The sequence below is a fragment of the Protopterus annectens genome, chromosome 1.part0 (genome assembly GCF_019279795.1).
Source record: "Protopterus annectens isolate FY-2018-M chromosome 1.part0, PAN1.0, whole genome shotgun sequence".
NCBI classification, from domain to species: Eukaryota; Metazoa; Chordata; order Ceratodontiformes; family Protopteridae; genus Protopterus; species Protopterus annectens.
In genome coordinates this window covers 1,440,207,039-1,440,225,700 of record NC_056725.1, presented here as the reverse complement: position 1 = coordinate 1,440,225,700, position 18,662 = coordinate 1,440,207,039, and positions in this window count along the sequence as shown.

The window sequence follows — 18,662 nt, the reverse complement described above, 5'->3', positions numbered from 1 at the left end:
CAAAGAATATTTGGGGAGGAGATACAATATGGAACCTTGAAAAGGAACTATGTTTAGGCATATCTGTTCTTTGTAGAAAGTCAATGAAAATATTTAATATAATATTGGCAATGATGGGAAGATTAACTCTTGTAGATCTCAGAAGGCATAATTGGTATATAGAATTATAACACTATATACCTATGTTACAAGTAAAGAAAGGGAAAAATTTATTTAATGAAATTTTGGATTATGTAGTAATTAATATGACTATAATATTAATGGAAACTTATAATTGTGATTTGAAAGGAAAAAATACAAAGAGAGGAAATGATGTTAAGAAATATTTGAAGTTAAAAATGTGCCAATTTAAACATTTGAAACAATTTTTGGACATATAGTCAAGGTATATATAAAACAAAAATAAGTTATTTTATTATATTGCAAGGTTTAAATATAACTAAGGAACAGACACTTGTATCTGGCTTTTCAGATCACTCAGCCATATGGATGGAAATACAAGAAAATATCAGACTGGGAAAAGAAACAAAAAATGAGAAATTATGGGATGAAAATGGGACAAAAATAACTATAGGTTTATGGAAAGATCACATTTCCAGTAGAGTGTGTTATAAAAACTATTCTGAGTGGTGGCTAGCTTTGAAAGAAAAATATAAAAAAATGTTTTTAGAATGGTAGTCAGATGTAAGAAAAGTAAAAAAAACGAATAAAACAATGAGTATGGATGTTTTGTAGAATATTATGTGATAGATTGGAGAATCGAAGAATTAATGAAAAGGATCAAGAGAAAATTAAAGAATTATTATTTAAACAAAGGTATTATTTACAAGGTAAAAAGGGAGAGGTATCGGCTTAAGTAGCATGGTTAACGAGAATACTAGTATAATGAGGGAAATTAAAGATGAGAGAGGAGAGGTAAGAAAATCTGAGGAACAAATTATGAATATCATAATAAATTATGTAAACAAAATGTTTCAAGACATAAAGAAATTAAAAAAGGACAGCATGTTAAAAATTTGACAGAACAAGAAAATAAGGAGTTGGAAATGAGATTTCCTTAAATTAATTAAATAAGTTACTTAGACAAGTTAATTTGCAGTTAGTTTCAGGATCAGATGGAATAGGATACCAATGTTAAAAGAATTTTATGGATTGGCTGAAAAATAGTTCTTGAAAGTTATGAATGAGTGGTTAAATGAAGGTTTTGTGTATAAAAATGTATACAGCAGTACAGTTAGATTTGTATGGAAAAAGGGAGATAAAAATAAAATTGAAAATTGGAGACCTCTAGTATTGAACAATACAGATGGTAAGATTTTAAGAAAAGAATTCAAAAGAGAATGGAAAGTAAAATGAAAAGTATTATGGAGGATAGCATATATATTTTAAAGGGAAAAGGATGCCAGGAATTATTATTCATAATAAGGGAAACAGTGGATGTTATTACAAATGGGAAAGATGAGACCAAGATCCAGAAAGGAGATTTAAATAAAGCTTTTGATCCAATACAACACAAACTTTTGTGAACAATTATGGAAGAGTATAATAGTAAGAAATCTAAGAATGCATGTTTTTCTGCATATAATTAAAAATAAAGTAAGATTTTAGTGAATGGACAGTTAAGCAAAGAAATAGATATAAAAATGTTATATGTCATGGATGTTCTATGCGTAGTATATCATTTGCATTAGTTATGAATGTATGAGTCAGAGATGTAAATCTGAGAGGTGTTACTTATATTTATAATGAAATGATAAAAATTCCAGTCATGTTTACTTATGTAGATGATATATGGATTATGAAAAACAAAGCCTGGATGAAAGAAATGGCATGCTACTATATGTACTTCAAAATTTCTGTATGATAGGCATGACTTTAAATAAAGAACAAAGTGAAGGACTGGGTAATATAGTAAAGATAGGAAGAGTATCATTCTTGATGAAAGGAATCTCTGTGTTAGGAATAAGATTTTAGAGGTAACAATGTAAGTGAGGAACAGTGGAATAGGATACTAGATGAAATAATGGAGCTTTGTTGTTTTTGAAAACATATAAGCATTTAATAATAATGTTTATTTGATTACTTCAGTTATACTGTGAAAGACTGTGTATTTAGTTAGTGTCTATATGTTAGCATTAATCTATGAAAAATAAATACTACAAATATGTTTTTCTTGTGTATGAGGTTCAAGATTGAATCCAGTGAAGACAGGAGCCTTATACACAGACAAGGAAGATGGAAGAAAGTTTAGCATTACTGAACCCAATTGTTTACACTGTTTGTTTGAATTTGTATAAAGTCTTGTTTTGGATAAATGATAAAAATGAAAATTTTGTTGTAAATTTACTGAAGTATACATGTAAGTGGCATTAGGATATGTTAAAAATTTAAAATGAGGAAAAGCACAGTTAAATGAAGTAATGAGGCATCAAGAAAAAAATCTTTTATGAAAAATAAAAATTTATGAAATAGAAAATGAGAGGAAAGTGTCATATAAAAATATCATGATACAATATTATTCTGTTAATCCTTGGACTGAGCTAGCAAATGAAAAAGTTAAAGCTATAAAAGTATGAAAAGCATGGTGTAATAAGCAAGTAGAATGTCAAAACCTTTTATGGAGACTTGTGATTAAGAAATTACCAGTAAAGGGAAGTATGCCATATAAAAAAAAATCTATGAAAGAGTTTGTATATATCGTCAGTTTCAGGATCAGATGGAATGGCAGAAAGGTATTGTGGTAAAGAAGAGACTACAAAACATGTTTTCTTACAATGTATAAAGGGATCAAAATTGTGGGAAAAACTGTGTAAAGAAAATTTCTTTGAAAATATAAAGGAGGTTAGTGAAATAAATATGGGTATGATTATTATGGATATTGTAACCATAAAAATAAGGAATATGTTAATAAAATAGTTAAAGGAGTGGGGTTCAAATAAAATAATGAAGGTTTAACATAATAATGAAAACCAATATACCTACGACGGTATGATAATAGGAAGGTGTGAAGATATGTGAAGGCTGCCAGCCTAACTAGATAGAATTTTGTAGATAATTCTATGTCTTTGTAAATATTAATAAAAGCCATAGGCTTGTCCTCTTAAATGTGAGAAGACTGTACTGGATGTTGAACTGTGAAAAGATAACAACAGTGTACTCTGCTATAAGAAAGCATTTTATGGCTGTTTGATCTCAGGGCTCAGAGTTGTGGTGTCCAAATCAGCAGATTCTTTCTATTGTTTTGAGACCAGAGTTACTTGCTAGATTTTACATATATAATGTCTTTAATTGCTGTGGTTTCCTGACCAGATGCAAGCTTACTAAGAAATGTAAATGTAGAGTTTCTGTTAGCCTGGGAAACCAGAGAATTGTTAAGAATGATGTAATCTAAAATGAGTCAGCAGGATGTATTATCAATTTAAAGGACTTTCTTAGAGACAGAGAGAGGGCATTTTGGATTTTGTCTAAAGCTGACAACAACTCACCAGTACTCTGCTTTTGCTCTATATGTAAGTTTATTTAGAACTGTGATTGCTCTTAGGAAAAGATAAAAACTAGTAAGTTTAGTCTAGTTGTTTTCTATATTTATGTCAGACCTATTCTAGAGTATTATTTTAAGCATTTTCCTGTGATGTCTGAACTCTTGACTAGCACCGAATAGTCAGATGTATTGTCTTGTGTTTTTATTATTTATTGTTAAATATTATTAAACCTTTTAACTATGGCTGTTTTGTGTAGAGAACACTAGAGTGCATTGGACATATACAGTGATACAGTCTAAGCCACTCCAATAGCTTTAGCCCTGGGTCACAGTTATTATTTGAATAATAATATTGCACAATAATAATTGGACGCCCTTTGGTAAGGGCCTTATTAGTAGCTGATATTAGTGGTTGGTGGTAGCTGGTACTAAGTTAAAGACTGCCAGGAAGGGGCATAGCTGGAGAACCTGTGCCAGCCTTCCTCATGAGTGTCTGTGTGTTTGTATATAACTCATATCTTAAAGAGTGTGTGTGCGTGTGTGTGCGTGTGTGTGTGTGTGTGTGTGTGTGTGTGTGTGTGTGTGTGTGTGTGTGTGTGTGTGTCAGCTACCTGGGTAGGGACATGAAGCACTGGTTGGGCAGAGAGGGTGCTGGAGTTTTAGCTTGACCACTAGGCTGAGACCTCTACCCTATAGCTGTGCCAGTGGTGAGTCTTATTGGGGATCTGGAGAGAAAGGAAAAAAAAACAGCACAGACTGACTGATCTCTGTGTGCTCTTAAGGGAAATTGTACTTTACTGTGTGTGTATTTGTTATCCTTATAATGTGGATGCCCCTCACTGGTGTTATTGATGAGGATTGAGGCTCCTTGATTACTGGGCCAGTGCGCGTCCATCACAGAAGGAATGGAAATGTGTGCACTGTATAAATTTGTATGTAAATACTCATGTTTGTAAATAGTATTGTACATAATTTTTTTTTAATAAAGAACCCCTAATCTTTTCAATAGATGCCATGGGATGTTTTACATCTACCTAAGCTACCAACTGAAGTAGCTGGGGCCTCAGTTTAACATTTCACCCAAAGGACAACACACTCAGGAGAGCAGCACTCCCTGTTATACTAGTGCAGTGTCAGTAATTGATCTACCTTGTGTGGGAATAGAACCCACAGCCTTCTGCCCAAAGTGGAATGGGCTTCATGTTGTGCCTCTGACTCTACTATAAAAATTGTTATTATTTTATTTTTAATTTGCTGTGCCTATTTCAAGTCAACTGGTTTCCTGTAATTTGTTGACTCATTGGGTGATTTTACTTATAACTATCCCTTAGTGCATGGCCATGAGAGCATTATCTTTTCAAAGTTGGTTTGGAATTGCTGGGGAAGTCCTCTTTGTGATATTGCCTTTGTTTCAAAAGTCAAAAGCTTCTTAGTGAAAGTAGAATGTGTTCAGTCATTTTTTGTAATTATATTTTATTTTTAATCTGGTGAAGCTTTTTTATTAAACCACCTCCTGACATTTGTTGACTTGTGCAGTGATTTTACATACATAGCCACACCTCAGTGAGTAGCAGTGTGTAATGCAGACATCTGTAAAGATGCAAAGATGAGTATTTGCACTTCTTTGCGACACACGTGATGAGTGACGATCATAGTATTTTTGCTGTCTACTGGAAGTATAAGAATTTAACTAAAATTAAAGTCTTATTTTTATTTAGCAATTAATATAAAGCATTTGAGATACTTGAATGACACACAGGCATACAGACTCATGCTCACACACACACACACACACACACACACACACACACACACACACACACACACACACACACACACACACACACACACACATATACACACACACAGAAATTTAACATCTGCACTATAATGTTGTTATTTAAGTAGAAGATACAGCAGCATTTTGTACAGTTACTTATTTAAGCAAGATTAAATAAACCCCGGGATTCATGAAGACAAAAATTCCATGCAGGAACAGTGTAGGAGCTCCTGCAAGGAAAATAGCCACCGTGCGATTCAGGATAGTGCCGTTTTCACGTGCACAAGCGGCCCTACACTGTTCCAGCACAGAAAACTGGCAAACATGCAAATCACCTCATTTGCGGGTGAAAACCATGTAAATGAGGTGATTTAATGATTCAACAAGCTGCCAGGTCTCCGTGCTAGAACAGTGTCAGTGCAGAAATGTATTCAGAAAATAACTGAGTATATTTCTGCAACTGACAAAATGGAGGCATGACAGCTCGTGAAAAAGCATGTATTATGTACATTAGACATGCCAGTGGCCAAATATAAGGCAATTGGCATTAAAAATTTATTAATTACTATGAAAATTAAACTTTTTTTTATGGCTGAACTCGGCTGTTTAAGCATACGGCAGTGGCATGGAAAACGGATTGTGCCAAAAATAACAAATCAATTTTAAGTTAAATCTGCATTTTGCCATTATAGTCTATGGCATGCACAATGTAAACAATACCAGGGAGCACTGGTTTTCAAGGGAAAGGGTCCATTTTAGTGCAGTAACTAATGACCTACACACTGGGGTATGCAAATGAGGGGAGGTATACTGAATTACATATTTCTTCAAAGTGTCAGCTTGTACCTAACCATGTCGGTGCAGCAATACAACAGTGAAAGTCTAACAGTGGGATGATTTTATAAGGGGGTGTATCATGCTTGCTGTATGCTCATTGGAGCACTGTGGCCCATGTTTCTCCTTAGCTAAGCACAGCTAAGGAAGGGGGTGTGTCAGATGTGCCCGAGCACTGTGTACATAGCCTAAACGGGTGTGTGCGGTGCACACCGGGTTTTAAATATTAACAGAAAAAAAAAGAGGAAATGGCAGCACTGTTTATATTTCAGCACTGGATATGCGTGATGCACCTCGGGGCTTAAATTGGGAGGAAGTAGGAAGAGGAAGCAGCAGTAGGAAAGCAAAAAATCAAGGAGAACTAGCATATCTGGCAGGTGGAGTGTATCAGAATCAGCCAATTACACATGCAGCAGCCCAGCACACTACTATAGCAGGCTTAAGAATACTAGTCACAGGTACCTTCCAATTCCAACTAGGGATATCATGGGGGTCTCACAGGCATCAGCATCCAGGGTATTCCACCAGTTCCTGGATGCCATGACACCACATGCCGATTGAGGACGTATATTTTCCCATCACCAGTGAGGTGTTGACCAGAAGTATGCGTCTCTTCCACCGTATAGCAGAAGGGTCTATATTAGATCACCGAGCACTTAAAAAAGCGAACGGTGATTAATCAACCCCATGTAAGCAAAAGCTTACAATTTTGAACTGTCAGAACAGCGATTTTTTTCCTAGGGAAAAAAATCGCTCTTCCAACAACAACACAAAAATAAAAAACATACTTTAAACATTACATTAAGTGGGGGGGGGGAGGTTCACCTCACACCTCCCTACTTAAATATACCAAGTCTGAGACTGCACTACAGTGCCAAAAATGGTAAAGTAATGAAGCGGCCAAGCAAATTCTTTCCCAGGGAAAGAATTCGCTTAAAAGCCGCTTCGATATTTTGCCATTTCAGGCTTTTGAGTTTGACCAAGACGCATTCGAAAGAATTTGTCTTCGGTCTTCTAATAGGGAACCTAGCAGAACACCCTGAGGTAGCTGGTGCTACAGACTGCATGCACATCCACATCAAAGTACCACCCGGCGAGCAGGGCAGGGTCTACATAAACTGCAAGGGCTTCCCCTTGGGAGGGTGGCCTAATGGTTAAGGTGTTTGCCTTACAAACACATGGTGCAGGGTTTGAGTCTCACAAGGGATAATTGGCTAGGCTTAAAATGGCTTGCAAGCAGTTAGCTTAGTACTAAACTATGAACCTATGAACCTAATCAGCTGCCAGATCATGTGCGATGCCCAGGGCATTATCTTGAACATGTGTGCTGGCAGCCCTGGAAGCTGTCATGACTCTCACATCTGGCTTTCCTCACAGCTGTATCAGGGGTTTGCCGGGGGTACATCCCATATGGCCATTTAGTGGGAGATGCTGGCTATGCACTGGAGCCATGGCTGATGACACCCATCAGAAATGCACGCAGACCTGAACGCCATAATGAGGCACACGCACAAACCAGGATCATTGTAGAGCATATGTTTGGGATGCTCAAGTCATGGTTCCGCTGTCTTGACATATCTGGTGGAGCCTTGCAGCACTCCCCAGCTATATGTGGACAAATGTTCATAGTATGTGCCATGCTACACAATATGATCCTGTGGAAACAGCTGCAGCAGGAACAGCATGGGGAGGGGCCACACAGCTTCCCACCATTGCCAAGGCTACCACAGGCACATAGGGACTTGGAGGAGGAACTTCCTGAGCCTGCTGCTGTAGGCAGATGAAGGCGTGCCCAGTATGCCCTGTCCTTGGCAAAGAGGCAATGCATAGCACACACACTGACATTGTAGGGACCCAAGGACTGATACCTCTTACTGACTCCCACATACAGTAAAATGGATGCCAAATATGACACTGTCTGTGCTTTGTCATGTATAGGGAGTGTACTACGTGCATTCGACAGTCATCCCTCCAGCATCGTCCTCAATACTGGCCCAGCAACAAGGTAAGTCATCCTTCCTATCAATTACTGAATGCAATAGTATGTTCTGATAGTTGTATGTATGGTATGGATGCAAGCATGCAAGGGAATTGGGTGGCTGAATGGGATAGCAGCAGACAGCTGACAGCTATATGGGACAGCAGGAAATCCATAACAAATACTGGTGTCAACATAATAGGCAGTAGTACACATGGTGACAACTCCCAACACAGTACATGTGATGGCCCAAATAACTGTGGGTCTCAATAGGTCAGACACATGGATGTCAATGAGGGTCACATACCCACCACCAGCCTCACCCAGCAGGACAGGTGTAGATGACCATAAAGAAAGGCCAGGCTAAGGCCTCCAAATGATGGCAATTTTGAACAGCCCCCCTCCAGACCTATACAAACATACTACAACAGGGCTGGCAGTTGCATTTTAGTTCTGAAGGGTAAGAAGTCTGAAACTGAAATTTATGTCATTAAAATCTAACATGTGTACTCTACTGACATGCCTCCTTTCTGCATGATAGGTCACAATACAATATGAAATGGAAGCCAACAGAGTAACTGAAATACCAGTACAGTCATTGCAAATGTTTAAAGTCTTCAGGTGTGCGCCCCCATACACACAATCCCATGCAGAAATGCAGCAACATGTAAGTTTGAGGAGTAATATCACTAGAGCACAGATTGCCAGAGCTATTCAAATCTACATGATAGATTGTTGCATGTGTACAAAATGCAGGGGTCAGTGTGGTAAGCTTGTTTTGTGTTTAATATTGCCTGGAAGTGGTCAGTATGTAGGCCTGGATGGTTGTGTTTCAGTGGCCCAGGTACAGTACTGTGGTCGACAAGGCCATGTTCCAACAACTGCAGTGTCAACCACACTGCTTCTCAGCTACACCCATGTCAGCAGTTGTACATACTCACTGCCCAGATGTCAATATCTGTCACTGTTGGAAAGCTGGACACGCCATGAATGGGGGCCCATACATAGAAACAGTACACAGAGTACCCTATACAGAGTGTATATAAAATAACTGTCAACTGCACACAACTTTGGAATTATACATAGAGGTTAGCATCACATTAGTTGTTCCTCTAGTACAGAATACTGGTAGTCTGGCCAATCACTGGCAGACCACAAAAGTCACAGTTATAAAGTAATGACAGGCTGCCCATGTCCACACACATGGCAGCATAAGGGGAATGTCCTAGGTATATCTGTGAGTCGGGTGCCAGTAGCTTCCATACCACACATGCACCCAGCTCACCCCACTATCAGCCAAAGCTTTATCACAGGTCATATCCTTGCTGTAGGGAATGAGTACAGCATGAACCCATCTCTGTATGGGGATACATACATGATGCTGCATGCTGAATAGGTGTCCTATGCAGGTATGTCCCAGCTGCAAGCAGCAACTTGCCCACATCCAGACTCGTGGATCAGTATGAACAGGAAGGATTGACAGGAACACCTCAACCACTTACCACTGTCAAGCCAGGGTAATCTACTGGCTTGCAGCCTGAGAATGTATGAGTGATAGAATGCACTGGCCTGCTACAGATGGCCTGCAGCACTCTCAAATGGCCTAAAGTCCTCTGGCAAAGGCCCATGCCTCACCCATAGTGGCAATGTATGGAATGTCAGGGGGTCCTAACTAACAACCTAACACAGTAAACAGAAAACAAATGCAAGGCCATGCTGATAAATGCCAGTAGCATGTCTCCCCATGTCTTACTGCAAGAACTGTGGACCAGGCCATAAATACTACTGGGATAAAGGACCAGCTATAGGGATACCTCTGAGAGATTGCTTTCATAATGTTAGGAAGAGGACAGAATAACAGAGGGGTGTAGAAGCATGGATGTCATGGAGTGTGTGAAGTTTGAAACTCTAATGTCTGCCCAAACTACCCCTGACTGCAAACCTATGAATGAATAGCCACAAAACTGCCTGTAAACCACAATGTGAAGGTAAACTGACCAAATATATGAGTCCTGCCTTTGGATAACCTGGGTATATCTGTACAGCTGAGAGGTATGGCCCCAGCAGGATATGGCCATTCCATTAAGTTGAGAAAAGCACAACAAGGGGATCCTCAGCCAGCATACTACCAAGGTTCTGGACCATTTACACAGAACCAGCAGTCTATTGTCTGTAGCTACCCCTCCACAATGGCAGGAGTGTGCCAGAATATATAGTCTATGCCTCAGAATATTGGTCTCAGCTTCATTCATCTTGTATTTCCCTGGTAAATAACTGTAAAGAAAGAATGATATCTGTAAGTAGTTGATGACATGATACATCACAGTGTAAAACAGTACATATGTCAGAAAATATATGCTACAACCAACCATTTTACACAAGCAGCACAGACAGTAATAGTTACAGTATCCCCAACATGTTACTCCCATTGTGTCTCCATATTGGCAACCTATCTATAGATATCCTGCAGAAACAGGTTGCTAGGTGTAGCTGTAGCACACAAAACCCTGAACTGGAGTCCAACTCTCCCTGGAATGAATGCACACACTCTCAATATAGAAGGTCATACTGGGCATGCTCCTACACTTAGAGAAATGAAGCCCATGCCTGACAACACAGTGGACTATAGATATCTGTTATTCGCAGATATCTGTGCATACATACCAAATTGTACACCATTTATACTTCACACCCACACACACACACACACACACACACACACACACACACACACACACACACACACTGGATAGGAATACTCACACATATCTAAGGCCAACATAATATAATATGTCAAACATATAAACACAGACAAGTGAGAAGAGAGAGACAGACAGTGATAGAGAGAATCCCATTAGTAGGCCTTTCAAACCCAGTACACAACCCATTGGCCTATATCACATGATGTGCTGATGCCATTCACTGTAGAAATTCCTTTTGTTAGCCCTCAGCCCTATAGTCTCAGTGGTGCTTGTGATAACTGTGCAACACTATAGTGCAAATAAGTATTCATGTAGCATTTATAATCTCAGTCTTGTCAAATATAAAGTTATGTGTGAGTGTGTGTGTTTGTTTCTAGATGAATGAGTTTGAGGCCATTTACACTCATTACACTTCCCATTGCCCTACATTTGCACTTCTGCAATGTCAGAAACCCTGAAATAACCCTTTGGGCAGCTTGCAGCCCTATAAGCTCTATGGTGCTTGTAGTAACTGTGTAATACTAGATAGATAGCAGTTCTAATCCCTGTCCTGGCAACTGTGAAAATGTGTGTGTTTGTGTGAGAGAGTGCGTGTGTGTTTATAGAGACATGATGTTGAGGACATTCACACTCACTACACTTCTCTTACCCCTCCTTTAGCACTGCTGCTGATGTCACTCTTCTTCAAATATACCTATGATAGCTCTCTAGCATATAAGCTCCGTGGGACTTGCGATAACTGCATAATACAATAGTGTAGCAAACTAGTTAGGTAGGAGTTCTAGTCCTGGTCCTGGCAACTGTAAAAATATGTGTGTTTGTGTAAGAGTGTGTGTGTCTTTGTAGAGGCATGATTTTGAGGCCACTCACTACACTTCCCTTACCCCTCCTTTAGCACTGCTGCTGATGTCACTCACCTTCAAAGATACCTTTGGACAGCTCGCCAACATATACATTCTGTGGCACTTGTGATAACTGCATAATACTATAGTGTAGCACACTAGTTAGGTAGGAGTTCTAATCCTGATCCTAGCAACTAGGAAAATGTATGTGTTTGTGGGAGAGAGTGTGTGTGTCTTTGTAGAGACATGATTTTGATGCCATTCACACTCACTACAGTTCCCTTATCCCTTCTTTAGCACTGTTGCTGATGTCACTCACCTTCAAAGATACATTTGGACAGTCCGCCAACATATAAGCTCCATGGCACTTGTGATAATTATGAAATACTATAATGTAGCAAACTAGTTAGGTAGAAGTTCTAATCCTGGTCCTGGCAACTGTGAAAATGTTTGTGTGAGAGAGTGTGCGCATTTTTTTAAAGACATGATTTTGAGGCCATTCACACTCACCTCACTTCCATTACCTCTTTTTTAGCACTGCTGCTGTCACTCACCTTCAAAGATACCTTTGGACAGCTCTTCAACATATAAGCTCTGTGGAGATCATGATAACTGTGTGATACTGTAATACAAAGCACTACGTAGGCAGGAGTTCTAATCTCAGTTCCGGCAATTGTAAAAGTGTGAGTGTGTGTGTATATATCTTTAGGTTGAAGTATTTTGTGTCCATACACAGCCAGTACATTTCAAAGTGTAATACTTTGCAATTGCTGTTGATGTCACTCACCTTAGAGGTATGTTTGTACACTGCTCTACCTATAAGCTCTGTGGCATGTGTGATGAATGTGTAGCAATGTAGTAGCAATAATTACAGAGGTAGGGGTTTAAATCACATTTCAGGCAAGTGTGTGTGTATGTGTGTGTGTGTGTGTGTGTGTGTGTGTGTGTGTGTGTGTGTGTATGTATATATATATATATATATATATATATATATATATATATATATATGCATGTGTGTGTGTGTGTGTGTGTTTGTACCTTAATGATTTTGGTCCCATTTTCACCCAGTATACCTCTCACTGCCCTACTTTAGCAGTCCTGCAGATATCATTCACCTTAGAAGTACCTGTTGGCAACTCTAAACCAGGTAAGGTTAGTGGTGCGTGTGGTAAATGCGTAACATAAAGGTCTAAAAACATAGTTAGATAGAGGTTTGAATCTCACTCCTGGAAAATGTAAATGTCTGTGTAGGGTAAAGTATTTTATGAAATCTCCCACCCAATACATCACCCAATGCCAGTTTTTACAAGGGCTGGTGATGTTCCTCACCTTAGAAGTACCTTGGGACAAGATTCATCCTATAAATTCTGTAGCACATGTGATAAATGAGTAGCACTGTAGTAGCACTATATAGATAGGTAGTGGTTCAAAACTCAGTACTGGCTAGTGTGTGTGTGTCTCTGTCTGTCATCAGTATCCTGTGTGGATGTTGGTGTGATTGTGTAATAACAGGATCCACTGGGGGTGGGTTTTGCTAAATTATTATATTGATGACCTAGTATAAGCGCTTAATCTTGTGACTGTGTCATTTCATTAAACTATTTACCATTACTTGGCTAGTGACTGAATCATTTTTCTGGTTCTTTGGTGAATTTTCGCTAGTGCATCTGGTGTTTTAATCTACCATTCCTACTACGAATCAAATTTTGTGGGACTGCCTTCATTGGGATCCTGTATAGCAGAGGAGTTTTTGCTGTTGACCTAGTATATGTCCCAATGTCCCCATTACAAAGCCAACAGTTGGCAAACACTGTAGAGGTTGGTGTAGACAATCTACATCACTAAATGTGTAGCGCCATGTGCAATGACTATGTGACAATATGGAATAGTTAAGAATATAGGTAACCCTTCTAATACTCAGAGGCCACTCTCCACCCAGGAATCATACACAAACACACTTGGCTAGACATCAACCACTATATCAGTAGTTCTCCTGCAAACTGCCTCACAGATAGTACCCACAGTGTGATTGCAGTGGACTCCATGTCAAACCGATGACCAGACATGACTGGTGTCACACAAGGTACTCTTATGTCCTCTCATGTTTGGGATCTACCCTTCTGAAGTGCAGGAGAACACAAAGGCACCCTGGCTGAAAATATTTGCATACAACAGTAAAGTGGGTGGTAGCATTCCCAATCCATGTGATGTCAAAGGCCACTCTGACACCTATGACTGTTGTCATAACCCTGGACATTACCTCAATGCCAAGAGATGTGCTGGCATTACCTTTGGGACCACCATGGCTCACATGAAGTAACACATTGGTGGTAGTCCATTGAACAGTGATGTAGTTATAACAGAATGAGGAACACAGTTTGACAGTCAGCTGCCTGTTGACCACAACAGTGCCACTGACATCAGAAAGCACTTTAATGTGTTACATCTCCTAAGTGTATGTTATCCAGCAAGTAAAATGACATAGTCACCCTGTACCATCCCCTCAGTAGCCCAATCAATGTGTACAGTGACCCTTTTGCCATATTCCCCACTGGACACCTGCAACAACTGTAGAGTCTGCAAATGTACCCGACAAAGGGAATACCATGCCTTATACACATGCCCTGTATGGACAAAGTTCAATAACTCCAATGAATCCCTATATCATACTGTCTATGTAGGTGCAATCACTATCTCAGTTACACAACCATGTCTCACCAAACTGGGTCAGGAATGCTACATTTGTAAATACCAATCTGTCCACACAACATGCCCCAGAGACCTCAACACACTTCCACACTTCAAAGGACATGCTTGTGGGACAGGTGCACAACCCATACACTGTCCATGTTATGGAATATAAATCACATACATGTGAAGCAGTGCACATCATTGGCCACCTACATTAGAAATCTGGATGAGTGGATGGGGAATACAATACCCACCCCTGAGGACCAATCCAGTGACTATACTCCTGAGCCACACTGGGGACTATTGTCATGTGGCCTGATGCCATGGTATTCCCTTGGGATAGCCTTATATAGCCTTCAAGCCCATTCACCTACTACACACGTATGAAGCAATGAACCTATGGATCTCAGTACTGGCAATTGTGTGTGTGTGTGTGTGTGTGTGTGTGTGTGTGTGTGTGTGTGTGTGTGTGTGTGTGTGTGTGTGTGTGTGTGTGTGTGTGTGTGTGTGTGTGTGTGTGTGTGTGTGTGTGTGTGTGTGTGTGTGTGTGTGTGTGTGTGTTTGTGAATAGTAATCTCAATGTGTTTGGTTGATGACTATCCCCTGTGGCTGTGGTTATTAGGAGTCAGAGGTGTGTCCAAACCACAACACGTACCATTCTCCACTCTACAACAGATATTGTAAATCAACATATACCTATGTACAACCCTCAGCCCTATAATCTGTCAGGCATATGCAATCACTGTGTTATAGACCTGGGAAATCAGCTGTATCCTGCCTAAGACATGGTGGACCATGTCCCTTGGTCTTGCTGCAGGGCCACATCCTGGTCGCACAGATGCCTAAAACAGAAACAGGATACAGCATGTGAGAACACATTCATTCAGCACTTTACTTGTGGGGGAAAAAGGGGCAAAGCTGGCACTGAATGTGTTGCCAAGACTGTGGCTAGTATCTGTTGCCTCAGGATAGGTATTAGCATTGTGCAGTAACTCACAGCACTTGTGTTTAATGCTGTGGAGGTTGTTGATGTAACTATCAAAGGCTGTTGTGATTGTTGTCAGTGTCTGCTGTATGTCTGCCTTCATAGATGCCTGTAGGGGATTCCATGAGGGATCCCAAATTGTGTTTGAGGCTAAGGGAGTTCAACAGTCATGGGACACCACCTTTCCTCAGCAACAGTGTCCTCCTTCTGTTGTACACTTTAGTAATGGCAGGGGACCATCACATTTTCTCCCAGTGTTTGGAGGACAGTGTCTGGGTTCTGTTGGCTCTGGCTAGTATCATGCATTCATGTACCTGTTTGTACAGTGCATATGTGTATGATTCCACAGTCATGCAGCTATTTCCCCATTGCCATGGGTGCAGCGGAGTCATCCTCCCCTGTTTTCATGGCTGCAAAGTCAGCTTTGGAGAGGTTTTGTAAGGTGGTTACCTTTGTGGGGGGGTGTGGCTGACATGTTGAGTTCCATGTTGATTACAAAATGTGTGGATCTCATGATGCAGGGATTAACAACTGTGGATGAGCAATAGTCCCATATTTAAGTAGTCAGCAGAGGTCAAGGTTGTTGCATCCTCTACCGGGGTCAGTATGAGCCAGTCCAAGGCATTGGAAATGATGAATCCCAGAAAGTGTTGGGCCACTGTACTGGTGCTTGGCTATTTTCCCCAGGTGATGGAGGAGTAGTCAAAGTCTCATACTATGTCAGTGCTGTGTTGGACCATCATAGATGGGGGTCTATATTAGAACATCGAAGTTTCAAAACTTCAAATGTTCTAATATCAAACCCTATTCAGCGAAAGCTGAAAACATTGAAATACAGAACAGCGAATTTTTTCCTAGGGAAAAAAATTGCTGTTCCAAAACACATGCACACAACACAAGAACACCAAACAAACAGCAATACACAGACATAAACCTAAAATCTTACACTTAATCCTACACTAAACTATACACACACCACTAACTATCCACTTACCTTAACCCAAACCCTAACCCTAAGGTCCATCACTATCGCACATTCACCTCACCTGCGCCCTAACCCTAACTCACCTACCCCACCCTAAGCCTCACATCCACACAATCGCACACTTACCTGACCTGCACCCTAACCCTAACTCACTTAACCTGCCCTAACTCTCATGTCCACACAATTGCACACATACCTAACCTGCACCCTAACCCTAACTACCCTAACACGCACTCAATCGCACACTTACCTGAACCTGACCTGTAACTTTCCACCACAGCACTGAAAATACCAAAGCAACAGAAACGGACAACCAAATTCTTTCCCTAGGAAAAAAATCAGTTTTCTGCTGCTTCGATATTTTCAGCTTTTGCTGAATAGGGTTCGATATTAGAACATTCGAAGTTTTGAAACTTCGATGTTCTAATATAGACCCCATAGATGGCAGGGTGTTGAAGAATGTGCATTGACAGTCTAGGGACATAGATGTGGACACATAGCAGGCTATGGTCTGGATTGCACTATTACCCAAAGGCATTTGTACAGGAAGTATCTTCAATACATTATGCTGGGATACTAGTCTGGAGGTGTTCCTATCCATAATGACTATGGAGAAAACACCACCTGTGGAAGTGTGGTGTGGTTCATGTCTGGGGGCTGACAGCTGTGGAATATGTTATAGCCTGATACTGCAGGGCTGCTGTCTGCTGCTGTGAACCATCTCTCCATTACAGCAGACATGTTAATGTCCTCCACTCTGAGTGCTTTGAGTGACTGCATCCTGACAGATGTCTACTGTTGAGCAGCATGACCCTCAGATTGCATACATGTGTAGCTGTTATGGGGGTAATTACACTAGGAACACTGCCTAATAAGGCAGCATAGGGGTGGCAAGACACTTAGACAGTACCCGGAAACCCAGCACTGACAGATGTAGGACATCTGTGGAAAGTCATTGGGTTCTATCAATCATGTCATCCCAAGCAGAGAGATACTGGATCCCCTGAGAATGACACAAACATGTAAGCCAATGTTGCAGTCAATTATCTGTTGATAGTACAGCCATATCATTCTGGGTGATGGCAGTAAACTGCTCAGGACTACTGTCACACTTGTCTGGCCACATAATCAGAGAGTTCAACCATGTCTCTTGTCATGTAGTCCAGGGAGGTGTGTTCCAAGTCATTCACACCCACATGGATAAAAAGTGATACTCGTAGTTGTTGTGGAGTGCCATGACTGGCTGTGTCATGTGTTGGATGCTGGCATATGATAGATATTTGGCTGCTTCCTACTCCATATTCAACTTAGTGAGTGGGATATATGTGTGCCTCAGTAATGAGTTACCCATGATCACTGTATTGTGCAAGGTGGTTAGCCTTAGGAGCTTAGGTTGAGGGGCACACTGTGTAGGTTAAATATGTGTCCCTTGGCATGTACAATGTTGTGGTGTCTGAGTGGGTGTCTGTCTTGCTGGTCTGTGCTGTTTGGGTAAATGTCCATTGAGTGCCTCTGTGAAGGTGGGTGTGTGGCTTTTCACTGTATGTAATGGCTGTCAAAGTGGGTGTCATGGTGAGCTATGTGTTACACATGGTGTGGTGCAGGTGTTGATCTTATCCTCTTTACCTGATAGTCCAGTCTTTGCTGGAGAGTGCATATGTCCACATTGAGTGATATATGGGTAACTCTCACAGGTCTGAGTGTTTAGAGTTTAGAGGGGAGGGTTGTCTGTGTACATGAGGCAGTTGCAACAGTGCCTCAGAATGGACAAGTGCACCAGGTTAATATGTGAAAGCACAAAAAACTGCCCTTCAATCATGCCAGGAGGGGTGGACATAACTAGTAAGCACTGGGGCTACTTCTGTGATGTACGAGTACTGCTGGCTCCCAGGTATGCCATACATATTGATACAATAACCTGGTGAAGTGCCAAGCCATAATGCTATCTGAAGTGCAAGACAAAAAGAACTAGCATGATGTAAGGGTGGTACTGAAGGCAGACTTTCTGCCACCTGTAATACTTTACCACAGCTGTGCAGTTATCAGCAGCCTTGGCCATGTGAAAGTTCAGTAAGCTCTGTAATGTGTACAGTAACTGTGTAACACTATAGTATACATAACTAGATAGGCAGAAGTTCTAATCCCAATACTGCAAGTAAGTGTGTGTGTGTGTGTGTGTGTGTGTGTGTGTGTGTGTGTGTGTGTGTGTGTGTGTGTGTGTGTGTGTGATGTACTGTCTGGCTTATCCCATTTTTGACTTGTGTGCTACCCTGCACACTTCCCCTCACCTCAATCTAGTAGTCCTGTTGATGTCATCCACCTAAGAAGTACCTTTGGACTAGGTGAAAATGTATAAGCTCTGTGGCATGTCTGATAACTGCATA